The following is an 11,521-nucleotide window of genomic DNA, read 5'->3' as shown; positions in this document are numbered from 1 at the left end:
GCACCAGCATCCTCTGTTCCTTAGGGTTGTCTGGCCCGTGCCGGGTGATCACGGAGGGTCTTTGAGGAAGAAGAGTCGGGTTGGGACCTTCTCCTGGAGACCCACGGGCAAACATAAGGTTCGGGGCAGGTGTCCGTGGGGGCCCTAAGAATGTGAAAGTGTTGGGGTGGCTTTGGAGGCGCCTGGGTTTACGCCAAGGAAACTCAGTGGCTGCCTTCATCTGACATCTTGCAGCCTCGTTGGGGGATTTCAGCTCTCAAGTGGACACCCACGTCCTGCATTTTGTATCCTCCAGCTCTCTCCCCAAAGACCTCCTCCACCCCCCCTTCTTTAGCCACCCCCCTCCCCGGCCTCCTTGTGGGCCCAGAAGTGCCCCACCTCAGAAGCCACAAAAACTGCCACCTCCCTCTGTCCTCCTCCTGTCCTTCTCACAGTCCCTCTTGGTTCTTCCCAATTCACCAGTGTCTTTTCTGGACTTTGTCTCCACTTCCTGCTTGCTCTAGAGTAGCCCCTGGTCTGGATTGCTACCATTCTCTCTACAACCCCTTCAATGCCATCACCCCTGTCTTTGGGCCCCGCCCACCTGACAAGAGCCAACTCTGGGAGAAGTAGAGAACTCAGGATCAAGGGCTCTGGAGTCAGAGGGACAATTGTCATTATCCTCACCAGGTTGCCATGGACTTTTCTATTCCTAAACCCAGTGGCTATTTCAGGAGCCACCTTTCTTGACTTCTTGGCTGTGTTTCATGATGGTGACCACGTTCTCTCCCTTTGATATTCTCCCTCCACTCATGGACTCTGTGCACCAGCTGCTTGTTGCTCCCCTGTACATTCTCCCTTTCTTCTTGGTAGTAGAACCTCTGGTTTTGAGTTCTAAGAATAAACGCTATAGTTCTCAGACTCTAATACAACTCATTTTTTTCCACGAAACTCTAGTCCGAAGGAGGACTAGCCCTGGGGATCTTTTTGAAGAGCTAGCTTGTTTATTCCCATTGTGCCTCTTCTCCATCCCCTCTTCCATTCTGCTGCCTGGAAAGCCAACGCTTTGGACCATGAGGACAAGGACAATGCCTTAGAGAGGGTGGAGTGGCTGGAAGAAGCCTGTGTTTCTGAGGAACAGGACTTCTCCGGCAGACCTGGATGCCTGCCTTTAGACTATTCAATGAGGAAGAAATCCAACTTTTCACTTGTTTAAGCCACTTTCTCTTGCAACCAAACTGAGTTCTCAGTGAAATGACTTTCTGGACATCAAGCCCTGTTGGACATTCTCTAGCCCCTCTGGACCACATTTAGCAGGACCACCTTGGACCACTTTGCTGAATCCTCCTTTAAAAATGGCTGCATTGAAACTGGGTACGTGAGACCTCTCTGTACTGTCTCTGCAGAATCTGTAAGTATGGCAAAATAAAAAGTTTATAAAATGGCAGCATTGTTGCAATCTTGATCCTGGCTCCCTTTCTTCTCCATGGCCTGACTTCCTAGGATCTCATCCACAGCCATAGCCTTGATGACCATCTCTAGGCTGTTAACAAGGGATCCCAACTGCGTGCCCCCAAACAAACTCGCCATCCTACCCCAAAACTTGTTTCACGCTTAGTAAAGGTCAAGGGGCCAGCTATCTCCCACCCCAGCCGACCAGGCCTCTGTGAGGCACTCCTGCCTGCTTCCGGCCTCACCTTCCCTCACACCCTCACTTCCCTCCCCACCCTGCCCCACTGTACCTCCTTGTCCTCGAACAACCAAGTCCTCTGCTCCCCTTCTGTCCTGGGAGCTGTCCTTTCCCTGCTGAGCCTTTTGCCCCTGCTCTTAGCCTGGCTTCCCTACCTCGGAGCCTGAGACAAGAGCTTGAGCGCAGATGACGTTTTGGCAGAGGGATGCCAGCAGGAGCGTTGAGGGGACTGGAGAGTGAGCTGCAAGGTGACAAGCTGACACGAGGAGGCACAGAACTCTACAGATGTGTACAGAGCCCAGCACTCCCAGAGTGTCTACCTGTGGGACGATCTAGCCTCCTGATCTGGGTCTCTGGGGGCTTCTCCCAAAGAAGCCACCAGATGGGTGCTGATGCTTCCCAACCCCACCGACTGGCAGGCTGTGTGCTTGCAAGCAGGCCTCTACAGGCCTGGAGAAGGCCCGAAGTCCTTGCAGGAAGACTGGGCACAGCATGGGAAGCGATTCTGCTGGGGGGCGAGGCAAGTCTGTGCTTGAGGGGCTGTCCCTGACCGCAGGCCAAAACAGCAGGGGTCTGTGGGTCTATGCTGCCTCCTTCAAGACCAGATTCTCCAGGAAGTCCTCCCTTACCCCCAAGCCTGGGGCAGATGTCCCTCTCAGGCTTCCCCACACATCCCTCGGAGTGCAACTACTTGTCTTTTCTGCTTAGCTCTAAACCACTTTAAGGCACAAATGAGATGAGGTGACAGAACTTAAAATAAAGCTGTGGATATGAAGTCACAACAGAGCAAGAGAAGCGTGGAGCTGCTTTAAATGTATAGAAAGCTGGAACTGGGTTTTAGGAGAGTCTAGACAGGCTTGGGGACCCACAGAGCTGGGGTGCGGAAGCAGCCCGTTCCTTGTTCGGGGCACTCTGCAAAACCGTGGTGTGAAAATCCCCTTGTAGGCAAAGCCCTGCACATAGGATCCTCCTGCCAACTTTGTGCAACAGGCTTTCCATCATGCCCATTTTACAGATGAGGAAGGTAAGCCTCTCTATCCCGCCCCCCTCACCCCGCCCTGCCACACACACATGTACACACGTTAATTGCAATCTGATTCCTGATGACCTGGGATCCAGCTTGACCAGGCTCCACGGCTTCCCATCTCATGGCGGATGGTGGCATGGGGCAGGGAGGGGTGTCAAGCCCGCGGGAGGACGGGCAGGTCTTCCCCTCGCCAGTCAGACAAGCATCACGTACCGCCCGCCCCCGGGGGGCTTCAGATGCAAGGATGATGGAAAGCGAGAATACAATTTCCTGATAAAATAGAAGAGGCGATTAAGTTAATGAAGGATCATTTTGCTGGTTTGAAAACTATAATTAATAGGCATTAATTGTATATTTAGAAGTTGAGCGTGGCGTGGGCTCGGGAGCTGTCTCAAACACAATGACTCTGTACGCTGCATAATAAAGACAGGACCCAGATGGTCCTCAAAGCCCCTAACGAGAGCTTGGCGCGGGGCTGCTGTAATGATAAAAGATACCACTCGCTGTTCTGCTCTTCCTTTAACGACATCCTTTCCGAGATGATGCTTATCATTGGTACTTTCATCTTCAGTTAAATAGCATATGGCCCCAGCTGATTAAAACCCCCTCCTGGTTTTAATCAGCAACTCGGGATCAGGTTTCTAATGGTGGCAGTGGTGGCCTCGCTGGGTCCCGTGGTAAGCTTTTGAACGACATCTAAGTCTGGAGGGGGGAGATGGAGGGGATGAGGGGCTTGGAGCGGACCCTGTCCGAATCCTGGGTGTCAGGTGGGCCACTCTGGTCCTCCTGGGATGACCCGAGCCAGGAACCAGTTCCAAGGATGCCTCAGAGATCAGGCTGGTCTGGCTCAAGCTATGTTCAGGGGACCAGGCCTGGTTAATGTTGGCTGTGGCAGGGAGGCTGGGCTGTCGGAGCCCCTCATTCTTATAGAAAGCTTAAAAGGTTTAGAGGCGCCTGGGTGACTCAGCCAGTTAAGCGCCTGCCTCTTGATTTTAGTTCAGGTCTTGATCTCAGAATTATGAGTTTGGGCCCCAGGATGGAACCCCACACTGGGCCTGGAACCTACTTAAAAAGAAGAAAAAAGGTTTGAGGGACACTCTGCAGGGGCCACTCACCCAGGGAGGAAGAGGAAAGACCCCACAGGGGACCTGAAGATGGGAATCAGACAGATGGCATTTGACTCTCGGCCCCACTGCCCAGGGTTGTGAGGTATCATCAGTCTGAGACTCACTCTTCTCATTATTATCGGATGACTTCTGTTCATTGATGATGCCCATTGTACAGATGGCAAAACTGAGCCTCCGTCAAGGGTTGAAACCTGACTAGACTTGGTTGATGAGTCAGGAAGGATGGCGGCATAGAAATATGGGTCTGGGGAACATTTGGGAGGATCTGCCTGATTTTCCAGCACCCCACCCTCTACCCACCAGCTCCTGAAGGACTGGAACATATCTGTCCTGTGTATGTTCATCCACATCCATGCTGCTTATAGTGTCCGGTTCTGTTGATCCTTAGTAGGTGTTTTTGAAGAGATGAGGGATCCCATGGGCAGTGGCAGAATGGGCAGCTGCTGGGGTGTCCAAAAGGTAGGTAGTGGAAATTTCTATCAATCGCCAACTCTTCACATGTTTCTGGTGTGTCCCAGCCCCCTTGAAGCTAGCTGGAGCCACAAGGCTAGTTTTGGCCAGGGGACTACCAGTGGGAGTGACATGGGTGGAAATGCTGAGTCTGTGCATATCTTTGCAGTTCTCTCTGCCCGGAGATAGCAGAGCCGTGAGAGCCAAGCAGCCTGGTCTGCGGAGACATTGCATTGTCCTGGAAAGTCTCCTGACTTCCTCTGGGCTTGGTGAGAACAGGAAGGTAACACGTCATGTGTTAAGCCACTGAGATGTCAGATGAGTTTGTTACTGCCGCAAAATGCAGCCTTATCCTTACTACCTCGAGACAGTTACTGAACTTGAGTTAGGGCAGGGGTGCAGTCAGAGAGCTGTATGACCCTAGAGTGCCAGGTTAAATTTCATCTGGTCAACCTCTGCCCTCACTCACACCCTGTGGGCCCTCCCTCTTCTCTGGGTCAGTCCTGGCAGGCTGTTGAGTGGCGTGCCCAGAAGGGGGCTGAGACAGATGAGCCGGGAGGGACGTGGAGGTGGTGGCTGTCCCTGGCCTTGCTAGCTGGCTTGGTGCGGGCCCATGGGGGAGGCATAGAGGTCACTGTACCAACTTCTGGAGCTGCTGAAGGTCCCTGACACACTTGTGAACCAGAAAGATCAATCGCTGGGCTCTGGGGTCCCCACATCTCTTCTTAATTACTTTCACTTAGACACTTAGACATTTAGATAAATTAACTCTATGCAGTGAGGAGAGGCATTACTTTCCTCTCCTCACTGCATAGAGTTAATTTATCTAAATGTCTAAGCCAGCATCAGAATCACCCATAAGGCTTGTGAAAATCACAACGTGCTGGCCCAACACCCAGTTTTTGGTTCAGTAGGTCTGAGGCAGAACCTGAGAGGTTGCATTTCTAACAAGTTCCCAGGTGACCCTGATGCTGGTTCAGAGACCATGCTTTGAGAACTGCTGGTCTGGGCTTCTATGGCCCTGTTTCTTGAAGACCAGGCCCTCTCCCGGGGTCACCTTGCCCTGGCATTTGTGTCCATCCCATGAACTCTTGTTCCCACCAAGTCTCCACATTGCCAGACTCCCCTCCCACTGCTTCTCAGGGGCTCTAACCCACCTAGATAACTGGGGAAGTCCATGGAATGCCTGAACTTTCTAAGACAGGTCTTCCTGAACTCTGGGGCTGGCTGACTAGAGTTGTTCCCTTTGTTCTAGACATATGGCCCCCCAGAGATTTGAATGCAGCTATATAATCAGGACTCTTTTGGTTGTAAGTAACAAAATCCTGAAGTAAATCTTAAAGGAGGAATTACCGGCTCTTGAAAGATCCAAGAGATAGTTCTAGGGCCTTCAGGCATGGCTGGATCCAGGAGCACAATCAGTGTTGTCAGTGCTCAGTCTCCCTCTCCCCTAGCTTCAAGATTAAGTACTGAGTGTGTGTCAGGATAAGGAGATGAGAGTTGGAGGAACATATTCCTTGTTGCTGCTGCCTCAGTCCCTGAACCTATAAAATGGGACAGTTAAGTTAGGGAAAGTGATAGAGGTTGTGGGAGTCATAGGGCTGTGAGGACTTTTGATCCATTCCTCTAGACTGTCTCTTGGGTGGGAAGATATCCAGGCAGAGAGAACTCCAGAGGTGTGACTTACCTTAGGAACTCTCTATGTGGTATGCACTTGAGTGAGCCTCAGTTTCCCCATCTGAACTTGTGCCATCCAACAGAGACTCTTGCAGTATTGGTGTGTGATGAGCCTGGAAGGAACTGAAATTGTGCCTGAAATGTGATGGAAGAAATTGTATTTGTCAAATCCTTGGGGTTAAGGAGGGATCATAGTAGGGAGCGAGGCACCTAAAGTCACATGTTCAGGTGTCAAAAGGATGATAGTGGGGCATCTTGGTGGCTCAGTTGGTTAAGCATCTGCCTTCAGCTCAAGTCATAATCTCAGGGTTCTGGGATCGAGCCCCACATTGGGCTCCCTGCTCAGTGGGAGCCTGGTTCTCTCTCCCTCTGCATCTCCCACTGCTTGTGCTCTCTCTCTCAAATAAATAAATAAAATAAAACAACAACAACAAAAAATGGCCATCTTTTGTTAGAACGAAAGAAAAACCTCAGGAGTTGAAGCAAAAAAAAAAAAAAAAAAAAGGGTGTTTTCTGCATCCGTACACAGGTGTGGTTTGATCTAGGTGCTCAAGATCATCAGGACTCAGTGGACCATTTCTCCCTCCATTTTCTTTGGCTCTATTTCCTTAGTCCCTCTTGGGCAAGCTCTCCAACAGCTCCAGGCTTACATCCCCATCCCACCAAGACCAGCTGGAAGTGCTGCCCTCTCTCCTAGCTCTGGGTCCAATTAGAGCCCCAAGATTCCTTCTCCATGGTTCTGATTGGGTCATATACCTACCTTGGAGCAAGTCTCAGTCACACACACAGCCCACAGCCTGGGCTGGGGCCATGCCTCCCGAATTAAATGATGCTGGAGGCATGGTGGTTTATTCCGAAGCAAAATTGGAATGCGCTGCCCAGAGAAGGAAATGCATGCTGGGAGGCCCACCAACTGATGTCAGCCACTGGCACCAAATTATCAGCTTGCCTGAGGCCCCCTCCTCCATCCCTGCTCCAACCTCTAGCCTTATCTCTCCCCTGCTTAAATCTTAAATGCCACCCAGCCCAAGAAACCCTGCCCTCTGATCCTCCTTCTTCTAGGAGAAAGGAAGGGGGGGTGGTGGCAGCAACCACATTCTCTCATTAGTCTTTCTGACATCTTTTGTCACCTATCAGGGGAACAAGCAAGTCCTTTGATCACAGCAAAAGGAGAAAGAGTATTTAAAACACGGCCTGTGAAGATTTGCTGAGCAGAAGGTGGGAAAGGCAGTCAGTGGCAGTTTTCAAAGCAGAAACATGATTTCCAGCCTCTAGACTTGCTTGTCTGAAGATTGCTAAGGAGGATTTGCCTGCCGCCTGGGTTTTTAAATGGGCCAAGGAGCCCCGAAGTCAGGGGAGGGGGGTCGGACTTGGTGGAAGGGGGTTTCTGGAAGCAAAATGGCAGCCCAGGCTTTGATTCGTCATGAACCACAGATGTTAAGGCTGAATTGTCAGCTGGAGGAGAGCCCTGGCGTCACCACAGACCCTGTATGGGACTTCAGACATGTCCCCTCCTTGCTCTGAGCCTCAGTGTCCACTGTGTATGAGTGCTGGGACCAGAGTTCAGAAATGCCCCCTTTCCCTCAGGATCCCCCCAAGTGCCCCCCCATATCCACCCCACCTTACTATGATTTACAAAGATTCCCTTTGCTGTAATGCTTTTAATTGAATAAGGAACATTTCTGTCACCCACATAAATGGGGGGGGGGGGATGAAACAATAGCTGGTCCATACAAAGAAAAATAACCAAGAAAAGAGCATGTCCTCATGTCATCAAACCCTAGCTAGGTCATGTTGCCCACTGGAAAGCCCCGAGAGGACAGACAGACAGCTGCTCCCTTCGTAAAAATCCGGGATGGGCAAGAGGGAGGTAGGTTTCGGGTGGAGGCTTTCTCCTGGCCATGACAGGAAGGAGAGAAAGGGGCTGACATCACCGCCTGGTTCAGGCGGTTTAAAGAATGAGCTCACGGGGTGGGCTGCACCCCAGTCTGGGATGAACTTGACCCAGGAGCGGGAGGCCCCGCCTACTGCTGTATGCACATGCGCAGAACGGTCCTCCCTGCAGAAGGAGTGAGTTCATCCTGTAGGTTCCTGAGGGGTCTCAGGGACATCTGGGAGGTTCCTGCAGCCTGTCTCCTACCCCCCATCCCCACCAACAGCCCCTCCTGGTTGCAGGGCTCTGCTACTGCTGTTTCTGAGGTGTCTTCAGGGAGCCAGGGAAAGAGGCCAGGGATTCAGGGTCACTTTGTGTCCTACCCTGCTCCGTCCTCTCCCCTCCCCTCCCCTGCAAGGGCTTCTACGTTTAAGGTTGGGTAGGGTCTAGGCTGGGTTTTTCAGAAGGAGATTGGAGGTGGGCAGGGAAGGGGCGGGAGGCAGGGCACAAGATCTGCTTCCCCTCCAACAAGGGGTGCCTGCGACACCATTCAGTAATTATCCCTCAAGCACCTTTTATCTACCAGACACCGGGCTAGGCCATGTGACTTAGAAGGCCTGGTGCAAAATGAAAATAGGGGACCCTTGTTCACAAAGTACTGAGAAATCTGACAGTGACAACAGTGACAACGGAGACTTACACCCAGCCCGAGGCCCTTCTGGGGAGGGGTCATGTGGGATTGCTGAGGTCGACCCTCTATGACACCAGCCCTGCCCCACCCTCCTCGAGGTGCCCAGGGCAAGTGCCTGATGAGCTGTGCCCCAGAGGGACTCCCTCACAGCCAGAGCAAGCGTCCCCAAGATGATGTCCCATGGGGCCCCGGGCTATTAAAGAAATCCGTGGAAGATCAGGAGCCTCTCAAACAGAGAGGTGGGCTTTGAGATGGGGATTGAGATGATCCACCTCTGCGCGGGAAGTTCTCTCTGAGTGCAGTGTGGAGCGAGCAAGGGAGGAGGCCGTGAGAAGCCAGCAGGTGCCGGAGCTGTCAAGGGGAGCTGGGGTCAGGCAGGAACGGGGGGGGGGGGGAGCAGAGAAGGGGTGGGGCCCAGGGCCTATGGGGAGGGCAAACAGCAAGGAGTCCCAGATGGATTCAAGGCCTGTCGTCTGCTCACTCAGCCCCCAGGAGTGGCCCCAGGTGCCCAGGGCGGGACAAGGAGGAGATAGACCCATCCCCACCACTGCAAAGAGTAGCGCAAAGGACTAGACACCTGCTTTTGGGGGGCCCGCGCAGGGTGCAGTGGGATCCTGTGATGGCCCGAGATGGGATGATGTTGGTAAGCTGTCATTTGGCTCAGTCCTTGCACATTTATTTCACAAAATCCTGGGATGCCACTACCCAGTATGCCCCTGACCCTCTTATGTCGGGAGCTGAATTGTGTCCCCTGTAAAGATAGGTTCACGTCCTAACCCGTGGTACCCAGGGGCATGCCCTTGTTTGGAAATCAGGTCTTTGCCACCGTGATCAAGTCAAGATGAGGTCCTATGATTGGGAGGCGTCCGAATCCAATGACGGGCGTCCTTCTGAGAAGAAGTGAACTGGGACACAGACGTACGCAGAAGGGACACTTCTACGTGAAGATGGAGGCAGAGATGGCAGTGATGTATCTAGAAACAGAGGAAGCCGGAGGGGTGCCGCCTGAAGCCAGGAGCCGGGCATGGAGCTGGTTCCCCCTGGAACATCGGAGGGAACGTGGTCCTGCTGACACGTCAAGTTCACACTTCCAGCCTCCAGAGCTGTGAGAGAATTCATTTCTGTGGTTTTAGCCATCCGGTGTGTGGGTGTGTGGTGAGGTGCGGCGCGAGGAAACGGATACAACTTACAAGCAGAGAAACTGCAGCCGAATAAATGGGGTGGAGGGGAGGGCTGGCTCAAGGACAGCTGGCGCTCGAGCTCCCCCAAACTACAGGGACTGCAATCTGGGAGGAGAACCTCCGCAGAGGAGAATAACCAACTTCTGTTTTCCAGAAGCAGCCAGACGGGCAAAACCCAGAGACACCCAATGCTGGACTCTCAGCTCCTTTCCTGGCCTCTCTGGCTCCCTCTGGTCCCTGCAGAACATTCTGGAGCATCTTCTCACATCTGCAGACCCCTGCAGCCCGTCTTGTGGTTGCAAAGACACCAGAGAGAAGCTGCTCTAGTGGGTACTCGCTCTGCAAGGAGCTGGCTGCACAAGGGCTGCTCGGTAAAGTGAGATGATAAGAGTCAAGGGAGATGATCCCAAGGAAAAGGGCCCAGGGTCCTAGTGGACCCCCAGCTAAACACGACCAAGTGATAAACAGGGTCTTGAGATTTGATGGCTGAACAATTCTATCCTAGTGACTAGGTGAGAAGCCAAGTGTACCATTTTGAAAAAAAGGATGTTAAAAAACATCAAGATTTATGCCTTTCTTTTTGGAATGAATGCTTTTTTTTTTTTTTTTTAAATTCTTGAATTCTTGGAACAGAAGAGCAAGTCCAGGGATGCGAGGCAGGAAATCAGTTCAAGTCTTGGCTCTTCTAGGCTAGTGCTTTGTGACCTTGAGATTCTTTCCAGTCAGCAAAGTGACCTGACTGGTTCACCAGAGTGGTTCTCAAACAGTGCTCCTTCGAGCCCCACGGGTGCCCCAGGGTCTGAGGTACAGCCCCCTGGCCTCCCAGCCTGAAGAGCTTGGCTTTGGTCTTTCTCATGTATTGGGTTTCTGTATCAAATTTCATTTGGAAAAGCCTCTGTGGCTTTAAAAGAAAAAAAAAAAAAAACAAAAAAAGACTTTGAAACCTGAACCGGATTAGCTCAGGAGTCCCCTCCAACCCAAATACTCCCAGATTCTCTGTCAGAATGACAAACTCTGTTCCTGTACACTCCATCCTGTTTAGAAGGTATTGCAAAGCGTCCTCTCTGCTGTTTCCTGTAAGCTGGCATCTTATTTATCCACAGGAGCTATGTTCTTCTGGGACAGGATTGCTGCTGAACACAATCTTCCTGCTGGGGAACTGGGCGGCCCTAAGGATCGGGAGAAGGCAAGCAGAGGGAGGCGGGTGGTCTTCCTGAGAGCCCAGAGGCACTGCGTCCTGCAGTTGGGGAAGCGCTCCTAGGGGAGCGAGTGGGGATGGGCAGGAGGATGGCACAGGAGAGAAAAGTGTGGGCTCCGTCCGACATCAGATCTCAGCTCCCTCTTACAAGCCAGTTGACCCTGGGCTGGCCAGCTGACCTCTTCACCTCAGCCTTCTTGCCTGTAAAGCAGGGGTGTGGTAAGAGCGCCTACTCCATAAGGGCTATTGTAAGGGTTGAGTGGGGTAAGAGTGGAAGGGGCTAAACCAGGTGCCTGGCAGGGGTGCTCTCTGCATACCAGGCATCAGGAGCCTCAGTGGCGATGGTGACGTTGAGGCTGCTTGGAGCCTGGATGAGAATCCAGCAAAGGCGGGGGTAGTGGGAAGACTGGCCTTGATCACTTCCCAGCCCAGGCATCTCCTTTCAGGACCCTCTTCCAGCAAGCGCCCCAGACCCTACAGCTATCTATAGACAGTATCACAGTTAGCACAAGAAACACTGAATTCATACGTGCTGCATCCATCCTTCCTTTACTGAAATATTTTTATCGTGAGATATAATGCAAACAGACAGCCCCTAAATACAAGTGCACAGCTGAACCATTATTAC

The 11,521-nt window shown here is 52.3% G+C and overlaps 1 long non-coding RNA gene across 4 annotated transcripts; it reads left to right on the top strand.

The window, feature by feature from the left end:
- The first annotated feature begins 8,632 nt into the window (after positions 1–8,632).
- On the top strand, positions 8,633–10,226 carry LOC309853360. 4 transcript variants are annotated; one of them, XR_014305620.1, is made up of 4 exons: positions 8,633–8,856; positions 9,000–9,157; positions 9,330–9,619; positions 9,850–10,226. It is a non-coding gene; the product is annotated as an uncharacterized lncRNA (long non-coding RNA). The 4 variants fall into 4 exon arrangements; XR_014305619.1 differs by lacking the exon at positions 9,000–9,157; XR_014305621.1 differs by having other exon boundaries at positions 8,633–9,157; positions 9,853–10,226.
- The last annotated feature ends 1,295 nt before the right edge of the window (positions 10,227–11,521 follow it).

Source organism: Mustela nivalis (assembly GCF_964662115.1).
Source record: "Mustela nivalis genome assembly, chromosome: 18".
Taxonomy (NCBI): Eukaryota; Metazoa; Chordata; class Mammalia; order Carnivora; family Mustelidae; genus Mustela; species Mustela nivalis.
The sequence above is the reverse complement of the archived record's forward strand: the minus strand, read 5'-3'. Positions and strand labels throughout refer to the sequence as shown.